This window comes from Bufo bufo, chromosome 6, assembly GCF_905171765.1.
Source record: "Bufo bufo chromosome 6, aBufBuf1.1, whole genome shotgun sequence".
NCBI classification, from domain to species: Eukaryota; Metazoa; Chordata; class Amphibia; order Anura; family Bufonidae; genus Bufo; species Bufo bufo.
The window spans coordinates 230,470,146-230,481,401 of NC_053394.1; positions in this window are offsets into that span (position 1 = coordinate 230,470,146).

Below are 11,256 nucleotides of genomic sequence, written 5' to 3' on the forward strand. Positions count from 1 at the left end.
TGGTAAGGACAGCGTGTAAACGTCGGAACTCGGGCTCAATTGGGTGAGGCTGACAAAACTGCTATTGGCAGAAGTGCACGTGAACTCGCCTGGCCTCAAATACCCGTAGAACTCTAAGTAGATAGCAGCTTTAAGCACTAGACTGTGGAGTACACCAAAAGGGGCTCTATCTAGCATGTTTGACAAGTTCCTAAAGATTTCACCAGTGATGGCCTGTCTGTGTGGCACGGCATTTACACATACCCTTCAATGCTGCCTTGATAACATGAGTAGAAAATAGGGACCCCAGCTCAGGATTGTTTATGGCAGAAAAACATTGTACCCCTGCCAGGTAGGATCTAACGGTGTTGTGAGAAAGCCTCAAATCTGAGTGATGGAAACCTATGAACACCAATACGTAATCTATGAAACTAGTATCCCCTTGGGGATATTTTGCCTGAAACCTGACGAATGTGTTCCAACTTGTGTTTGTAATTCCTGGTCGTGTTAAATGAGAATGACCTGGCTACCAGGCTGTGGGCAGTAACCAGATGGTTTGTTTATCCAGAATTAACGCTGAGTATGGAAAAATCGAGGCCCCTATGTCGTCTGCTTCTGGCATGACCTGTGAAAAGAGGGAGAAGTTAGACTGTGACAAAGCGTCAGCCGCCACGTTCTGTGTTCCTCGGATATGGGAACAGCAGTAGTGAAAGTTGTATTGTAACGAGAGCCAAACTAGTCTTCTTGCAAAAGACATGACGTGCAGGGATTTAGATATACCACTTGTTAAGACTTCCACTGTTGCTGAATTGTCTGAAATGATAACTGTGGAATTGGCCCATGAACTACCCCACACGTATGTAGCAGCCACAAGGGGTACAGTTTGAACAAGGCTGAAGCCTGTAGAACACCCGGGATCTGTCTAATTTCTCCGGGCCATGTCCCGGCCATCCAGTGGGTGCCAAAAATGGCAGCAAAATCAGTGCCAGCGGAAGCATCAGAAAAGATGAACTAGTAGCAGCGGGGATGAAAAAAGAAATCCCATTCCAGTGGCTCAGAAACTGGTCCCACATGACTAAATCTGCCACTGCCTGACCATCTATCTGTACTGGACTATCCTGCTCTGGTGCCGCGGGAAGAAGGGCCAACAGACGGGAAATGAATGACCTACGCTGTGGGATAATGCGCATAGCAAAATTTAACATCCCCAGTACTATAAATCAGCTTTTGTTGACACTCTCACTACTGTGAACCTGTGGATTACTTCCTTGATCCTTACCAGTTTGTCTTCTGGTAGCCTAGCTAGCATATTCCCTGAGTCTAACACAATGCCCAGGAACGTGAGTACAGTGGATGGGCCTTCAACCTGCTTGGGTGACACTGGCACACCTAGCTGGGAGAAACTGCTTGCAAGGTTTCAAGCCCCCTAAGGTGTATGCCCTGGATGTTCAATCAACAAAAAATCATCCAGGTAGTGGATGACATGTTCACAGTGGAACTTGACTTCCAAGATCCAATACATGGCCTGCACAACTGGTCAAATAACCATGGGCTACTCTTGGAGCCAAACGTCCGCTTTTTGGCGAAATAGTACAAAGTCCTCCATTTTATACCATGCCATTGCCAGAGTGCAGGCATGATGGGAAGAAGTTTAAAAGCATCAGATATATCTGCCTTAGACAAGTAGGCTTCAGACCCAACCTGCATGACAGTTGCTATGGCCTGATCTATTGTTGAATATTTCATGCTTACTTCTTCTGGCGAAATGAGGGAATTGAGTCTGGCAATGTGAGAAGCATGCAGGGCTGAAAGGTCATAGATCAGCCTCTCTTTTTTGCTAAATTTGCCTGTGACTACCCCTGCTGGGCTTACTCTTCAGTGGTCAAATGGTGAAACCATAAAAGATCCTTTCTCTAACTCTGACTCTAAAAACTTGTCCACTGTACTTGGGATTCTCTCAGCAGACTCTAAATTTTGCACTCAAGCGTGACCTCTGGCAGTGCGATCAGGCCTGTATGGAACCCTACCACAAACCCTGTGACCAAGAAATTGACAAACCTAGTATCATGATGACCTTGCAGATATAACTGTAAATAATCAGTGTTTAGAACGCTCATGTATGCTTTATCTGATTTTAATGGACACGCTACCTTAGGATGAGCTCTGAAACAATTGGTGCAAACATGAAGCAGACGACATTGGCTGTAATGACAGGCTGAGAAATTGAAATTGTTGCAAATTTTGGATCTTCCTAAATGTCTGATAGGGTGACCTAACTTATCCACCAGTGCCCGATGAACCTGCTGGCGAAACCTTGAAACTTGATTCCGACATGGTGGTTGCACTGTGACACCACTCGGCGGTGTGAAAAATGGACTGACAAAGTGAGCACGATGGGGCTTTAAGACCTGCAAAGTGTCTGTAGAAAGTCTCAGGGTCTATGTTGGCCTAATTTGTGCTAAACTGAAATTGACTGAGTGCTGCTGCTGCTTTTGCAGAAAAAGAACAGTGGTAATCATTAAATGCAGTACCGCCATACTTGTGCCCCAAATCAGTGACTTTATAAAGGTAGAGATCCAATTAATTAATTAATTGTTCCAATACCGTTTGTCCCTCTTTATAGCTGCAGTATCGCAGCAGAACCATACACATCTGCTGCACATTACAAATGCACTATATAGAAAGTATATTATAGGTATATCACACCCCTGCCTCAATAATTTTTTTGGTGGGGAAACTGGTATATCACACCAGTTGCAATCAGTTGTTCCAATAGCATTTGTCACTCTGTATAGCTTCAGTATCACAGCAGAACCACACACAACTGCTGCACAATAAAATTACACCCCTGTCACACCTATCGATAGCACACCTATACTAGTCGTTTAAAGGACTTTTTTGGCCCTATTAGCTAGCGTTTGGTGTCCCTAACAGTCTGTCCCTGCTCCACAAAGCAGCCTCACCCTGCAGTGGTAAAAGACTGAATTTAAAATGGCTGCGAGATCGGGTTTATTTATAGGGTAGGGGGTGTGTCCATTTCCTGAAACGTCTCAATTGGCTGTCCTGTCCCACCTGATGGATGTGTCTAGGGTCAACGTTCTGCACAATACAAAGAATGTGGTGCTGGCTGACATCGCCATATGTTCGCCTGTTCAGTGAATCGCAAACGAGCAAAGTTCACCCTGAAACTGCCGCCGGACGAACCACAAGGCCATCTCTAATCAGAAATACAATGTACTTAGAAAGCTATTTATTTTAGGAGTAGATTAATTTTATTTATGAAAGAAGACATTTGCTATGTCCTTGGTAAAACCATGCCAGTTATCACTTATGATATTGGTATGTTGCATATTAAGCCTAGTTTTGATCGCAAATATTCTAATCGCAAATTTTTATCTCGAATATCGGCACTTCGAGAATTTGCTAAGATATAGAATATAGTGCTATATATTCGTAATCGCAAATATTCTAGATTTATTTTCCTCAGTAATCTCCCTTCTTGCTTGTGGGCCAATGAGAAGGCTGCAATATCTTTGTCTGAGCTTAGCAACATCCCTATCAACCAACAGGAAAGTTGCCTACTCCTTACTATATAAGAAACTCCCCAGCAGCCATTTTCTGCAGTTTTTTGCAGTTCTGTGAGAGAGAGAGCAGTGTTATTGCTGTGCTCTGTGCTTTGCAGAGTCAATTACATTAGATAGTTAGTTAGCTCATACAGGGAGTGCAGAATTATTAGGCAAATGAGTATTTTGACCACATCATCCTCTTTATGCATGTTGTCTTACTCCAAGCTGTATAGGCTCGAAAGCCTACTACCAATTAAGCATATTAGGTGATGTGCATCTCTGTAATGAGAAGGGGTGTGGTCTAATGACATCAACACCCTATATTAGGTGTGCATAATTATTAGGCAACGTCCTTTCCTTTGGCAAAATGGGTCAAAAGAAGGACTTGACAGGCTCAGAAAAGTCAAAAATAGTGAGATATCTTGCAGAGGGATGCAGCACTCTTAAAATTGCAAATCTTCTGAAGCGTGATCATCGAACAATAAAGCGTTTCATTCAAAATAGTCAACAGGGTCGCAAGAAGCGTGTGGAAAAACCAAAGCGCAAAATAACTGCCCATGAACTGAGAAAAGTCAAGCGTGCAGCTGTTAAGATGCCACTTGCCACCAGTTTGGCCATATTTCAGAGCTGCAACATCACTGGAGTGCCCAAAAGCACAAGGTGTGCAATACTCAGAGACATGGCCAAGGTAAGAAAGGCTGAAAGACGACCACCACTGAACAAGACACACAAGCTGAAACGTCAAGACTGGGCCAAGAAATATCTCAAGACTGATTTTTCTAAGGTTTTATGGACTGATGAAATGAGAGTGAGTCTTGATGGGCCAGATGGATGGGCCCGTGGCTGGATTGGTAAAGGGCAGAGAGCTCCAGTCCGACTCAGACGCCAGCAAGGTGGAGGTGGAGTACTGGTTTGGGCTGGTATCATCAAAGATGAGCTTGTGGGGCCTTTTCGGGTTGAGGATGGAGTCAAGCTCAACTCCCAGTCCTACTGCCAGTTTCTGGAAGACACCTTCTTCAAGCAGTGGTACAGGAAGAAGTCTGCATCCTTCAAGAAAAACATGATTTTCATGCAGGACAATGCTCCATCACACGCGTCCAAGTACTCCACAGCGTGGCTGGCAAGAAAGGGTATAAAAGAAGAAAATCTTATGACATGGCCTCCTTGTTCACCTGATCTGAACCCCATTGAGAACCTGTGGTCCATCATCAAATGTGAGATTTACAAGGAGGGAAAACAGTACACCTCTCTGAACAGTGTCTGGGAGGCTGTGGTTGCTGCTGCACGCAATGTTGATGGTGAACAGATCAAAACACTGACAGAATCCATGGATGGCAGGCTTTTGAGTGTCCTTGCAAAGAAAGGTGGCTATATTGGTCACTGATTTGTTTTTGTTTTGTTTTTGAATGTCAGAAATGTATATTTGTGAATGTTGAGATGTTATATTGGTTTCACTGGTAAAAATAAATAATTGAAATGGGTATATATTTGTTTTTTGTTAAGTTGCTTAATAATTATGCACAGTAATAGTCACCTGCACACACAGATATCCCCCTAAAATAGCTAAAACTAAAAACAAACTAAAAACTACTTCCAAAAATATTCAGCTTTGATATTAATGAGTTTTTTGGGTTCATTGAGAACATGGTTGTTGTTCAATAATAAAATTAATCCTCAAAAATACAACTTGCCTAATAATTCTGCACTCCCTGTAAATGAAACTAGGCGGATGTGAGTAATGTATTTATACTGATGAACATGACGACATGTTGTGACAAAACGTGACTTACCCTTTTTCCTCCTTTTTTTTTAAATATTTTTAAAAAAAATTTATTTTACAACCTATAAACCTGGGCACAAGTAAAACTAACCTCTGACACACCATAAGTTGAATTTACAAAGTTGCCCACTGGTAGTGAGCGTAACTTATGTCCCCAAGTGACTGCCCCTGTTAGACAAGACATAACAAAATAAAGGTTGCAACCGCAGTGGCCTGAGTGACTTGTCAGGTCTGATGTTGTGATACCGCAAACTGATGAAAATATGACTTGCTATGACGACCTTGGCTCTGGTAGTATGCTGACACTGACATGAGGTCATATGTAGTAATATTGGTTATATGTAACGACATAGATCATGCTGTTACACTTGGGTATGCTGTATAAAAGGTGCGGCAAGTGAAAATGTATCCCCCAGAATATGTTGGCATGGACCATGTTGGCGTGCCCTGGGCGTAACCTGGGTACATACCGCATGACACAAATGTGCAGCTGGTGAGTCGCACATATACAGCCAGGTCCATAAATATTGGGACATCGACACAATTCTAACATTTTTGGCTCTATACACCACAACAATGGATTTGAAATGAAACAAACAAGATGTGCTTTAACTGCAGACTGTCAGCTTTAATTTGAGGGTATTTACATCCAAATCAGGTGAAAGGTGTAGGAATTACAACAGTTTGCATATGTGCCTCCCACTTGTTAAGGGACCAAAAGTAATGGGACAATTGGCTTCTCAGCTGTTCCACGGCCAGGTGTGTGTTATTCCTTCATTATCCCAATTACAATGAGCAGATAAAAGGTCCAGAGTTCATTTCAAGTGTGCTATTTGCATTTGGAATCTGTTGCTGTCAACTCTCAAGATGAGATCCAAAGAGCTGTCACTATCAGTGAAGCAAGCCATCATTAGGCTGAAAAAACAGCAGAGATAGCAAAAACATTAGGCGTGGCCAAAACAACTGTTTGGAACATCCTTAAAAAGAAGGAATGCACCGGTGAGCTCAGCAACACCAAAAGACCCGGAAGACCATGGAAAACAACTGTGGTGGATGACCGAAAAATTATTTCTCTGGTGAAAAAAACACCCTTCGAAACAGTTGGCCAGATCAAGAACACTCTCCAGGAGGTAGGTGTATGTGTGTCAAAGTCAACAATAAAGAGAAGACTTCACCAGAGTGAATACAGAGGGCTCACCACAAGATGTAAACCATTGGTGAGCCTCAAAAACAGGAAGGCCAGATTAGAGTTTGCCAAACAACATCTAAAAAAGCACAGTTTTGGAACAACATCCTATGGATCTGCATAATAAACCGAGATGGAGTCTCGCTGACTCCTGCGCCCTAGCCATACTGCCACGCGGGAGCCATGATGTGGGCTGCCAGGCAGATCGTTCCGGTGTGGTGTCCAGCTCCTCCTCACCTAAGGAAACTGACACACCGCCGACTGGACTGTAAACTAGACGGTGCTGCACGAGTGTACAGCGAACACTTACCCGGGAGTGGAACGACCTTAGTTTTAGTTCCTAACCACCGACCTGGAACTCACGTGCTGCATCAGCAGACTCAGGATACTCCAAGTATACACAGCACCGTCGTCACACCCAAGGGATGCGCCTGCCTGGTATATAAGTGCTGCTGACGCCCCTCCCACAAGTACAGGCCAATAACTCGGCCTTCATACATATTGCTGCCAGATACAACAATCGTCTTTAAAAGGACTTTTGGGTCTTTACAATTGCACGCAATTTAGTGCAAGTTGTGCTAAAAATATATATTGCTGCCAGACACTAAAATAGTCCTTAAAAGGACTTTTGGGTCTAACACCAACCCTGCCTAACAAAAAAATAAAATTCAATTCCCTACACTATCTGTCACTTCTTCAGCACAGCTCTCCCTGACTAAGACGAACCACGTGTCATCGGGTGCCTTATAGCACCCGATGACGCGTTCCGGCCAGCCAATCACTGTAATGCCAGTAACCGACATGGCTACGGCATTGCAATGAGTGGAAGTACTTACCTGCATGTTTATTGGCTGCGTAGCAGCAAACAAACGTGTGGGGAGGAGACTCGAGCATCGCGCTCGAGCACACGTGGTATTCGGGCAAACACCGCGATGTGCCGAGCATCGCGAAGCTCGAGCTGGACTGTTGTTTGGCCGAGCATGCTCACTCAACACTAATGGAAGAGGGGTAGAGAAAAAAAACCTACTAGAATCCTGCCCCCTGATTTGCTGACAGCCTGTCTGTCAGTCTCATGGCCACTCAGGTCAAACCCACTACTCCCTCCCTCCCACTGTCAAGTGATCCGTTCATCTTTATCCTCCCTCCTGTTTTTCAGCCAGTTTTTTACAATAACATAGTGCTTGTGCCATTTTTGCATATATTATCTGAAAATAATCACCAAAACTTTGGATTCATTTGGCAGACAAATTGTTGTGCACTGTAACAAATCTGATTTGTTCTGAATCAATTTGCTCAACTTTAGTGCAGATATTTCTATTATACTTTATCTCTATGTAGGCTCCATTGGTTTTGGCTAATAATCACTGATGAAAATCACTGGCAAACACTGACTCTGTGAAAGCAACCTAACATTTTAATTTTATTATTATTATTATTATTATTTTACTATAACAGGCTGAGTGCATTCACTGTTTTTAAGGGCATTAATGTAAAAATCTATAATGGATTTGGTTGTGTTACAGAATTTGGCTCTGGGTATGTTGGGGTTAAAAAAATCTCTGTTCTGGTAGTGTAATGACTATTTCCTTTAAATGAATGTCTACCAGTAAGCAAGAGCTCATATTATGAGCCTGTCTCCTTTCTATCAGCCACAAGATCTTAATGCAACCAGATTCAGACAGAAAAATTACACATACAGTACATATCTTGTAGTTTGATTTTGTAATAAGTTCTCTTATTTAAGATTTAACTTCCATCTGTTCACAGTTGATAATGCACAGGAGAAGAAACTGCACATGAGAAAAATGGTTCAATATATTCAGACAGAAAAGCTTTTAAGTTAAGCTTTGGAAGTAAAAAATAATTATTTCAAATACCATCACACTCTTACCACTGCTTTAAAAGTTATGGAAACGTCATTGTTATTTGCATAATAACTCTGGAACTTAGATATTTGGCACAAAATCTATAAGATTGGATTTTTTGCGTAAAACATTCCTTTTTTGCATACAATTTGGTTTGAGTCAACTTTTTATTTGTCTCATAAAGAAAACGTTTATCCATGTGTTATTAGGGCATATGGACATCATACAGAGGGCACCCCACTCTGAGCTAAAACAGAGAGTCCATGTGTACCATTCTAATAATAAGTGAATTAAAATACTGCTCTACTGTACAAAGGGATTTGAATATATCTGTACCTAAAGATGCCTTACTTTTACAATTATCTACCACTAAAGTAAGGCTAGCTGAATGCCTTACGTCCAACTTAGAGATGAGTAAAAATCTTGTAGTTTTAAGTCCGATTCTCCAAATTGTTTCAAGAATCTGTTTTGGGTCTGTATCAAGTCTCAATTTTTGTTCTCAAGAGTTCGAAAAAATATGTCTTATTAATGGGGGAATGTGGTAGCAATAGTATCGGGAGAAATAGCAAAACAGCATGGAACACGAAAGGCAGTAAAATATGTGTGTGGCTATGTAGGAGAAGTAGTAGCAGAGGCTGTGTATGGGTAATGGTAGTGGCTGTAGGGGGAGTAGCAGCAATAGCCATACAGTATGGAACATGATGGACAGAGGCAGTGGCATGAGGATAAATACGTAGGCACTCTGAGCAATGGCATATCTATTAATCAGCTTCATTCATTTTTAAGAATAGTGAATAGAGAATAGTGATGTTTTGTACACTTCCGGAGAACAAGTTTGTCAGTTTGGGTTTGACAACAGCACCTGCCACACTGAAAACCCTCTCTGAGATGACACTGTAAGAGAGTGCAAACTGGGTCTGTGGCACTGTTCCAATCTGGATACCCAGAAGTTAATGGGGTCAGGAACATGGTATGGGCAGAAGAAAGGCCAAAGTCCAGGTAGGACTGAACCTGGTTATTCAGGTGGTAGCAGGACCTGAAAAAAAAAAAAAAAAAGTTCTACCATGTTCATGAGACTGAAATGGCTGCTGCTGCTGTGGCTTTTGCTGCTTGTGATAGCAGAGATGGTGGCAGAGAGGGGCCTCATGGTCAAACACATTGGCTGCAGGTGTCTGCTCACCAAAAACTGTGGCAAACTTGTACACAGTGTATCCTTGTAATACAGCACCCTTTCAGAAAGAAAAAATCATTCCACAATTTTGATAGCAAGGGTCTGAAAGAATGGCTATCCAGTATTGATGCCTACACATGTCATTATGTAAGCAAGCAAGCAAGCATACAGCTTGCCATGCTTGTCAGTGAATCAATTTCTTGATGGCTCTGCACTCCCTGTGATGATTGTTCATTATAGCCAGTGTCAGCATCATCCTCATCACCAGCCTCATACTCCTACACAAGCAACTCCTCCTCAAGTGGTAGATCTTAATCCTCTTACTCCACTTCCTCCTCCATGGAATTTTGTCTCTTTAGGTCTTCAAAGGATTTACTATATCAAGATAAAGGAAATTTGAGACAGTCTTAGAATAGATACTGTTAACTGCCTGATTGACTGTCCCTAAACATTTACTTTTATTAGGAAATATTAAAAAACGGGTGATCGTTCACAAAAACTTAGATTCAGGCAAGGCAACAGAGTGAGCACGGTGCCCATTTTGAAAAGCTATTCCATGCAACGTTCATTACAACTGTGCCTATAAACATTTATCATTTGCCCTGTGTGCTCAAATTGTTGCATGAGACGGGATGGCAGAGCCCTGTATTGGTTAGAAATACATGTTAGCAAGGAAGGTAGAAACCCTGGATGGGGCTGATGCTAATCCACGTGCCAGCTGTGGATTCCAGTGTGGTCCCTGAATGTGTGTGTACATGTGCTCCCACCGGCTTAGCGTATGTGGTTCAGGCTTTAAATGGCACCACACAAATTTCCTGTACCAACAAATGCCCTCGTGGCTACATCAGATCCTCAACATGTTTCCAACTACTAATAATAGCTCAACGTGTTTCTTGGCTGTATTGTGATACAGCCTTTTCATCAGGAGCTTGGTTCAGAAACAGACAGATACAATGTGTAATCAAAACCCTGCATGCTACTGATGGTGAGCGTGCAACCTGTAGCCTGCAGCTCTAGGAAGACCGTAGCACGGCCGCCAAATGCCGCTCCTTAAACAGAACAAATCCCCCTGTGCTGAGCTGACATTGCGGGAACCAATACACTGGAGGGAGTGTCAAACACTGTACTCCCCCGTCCTACCTTAATACATCGCAAGGAGCGCAGGAGGTAAGTCATATATACTGGAAGTGACTCGTGGCGGTATATAAGATCGGTGATCTTTATAAGATTGACAAATAGAGATGAGCGAATTTCTAAAAAATTAGATTCTGACGGTTTGCCAAATTTTCCAAAAAGATTATTCTATCCAAATTAATTTGTGGTGAATTGCATTAAGCAGCTATTTCCTGGCTGTAGACAGTCTGTATAGTGGTGTAGAACACTGTGCCTTGCAGCAACATGCATAGTGAGTCTGCTATTTTATTGAAACAATATTATGAGTCAGTATGATACGCAGATGACAGGCGACACTCTTAGAATCATTGCACACTTCACTACTTTGGGCAGTTACAGGGCCAAAACTGACCAAATAACTAAAGTGTAAACTCAGCCTTACAGGTCGATGTTGGCATCAGGTATAAAGAACCGTGCAGAGGCCCAAGATCCTAATATAGCGTGAAAGAGCACACTTCTTTAACACCATCGTCAGCTGATTCCACATAGATGTCTACAGAACCTGTTCTATTAAATGCTTATATAAGTAGAGCCCC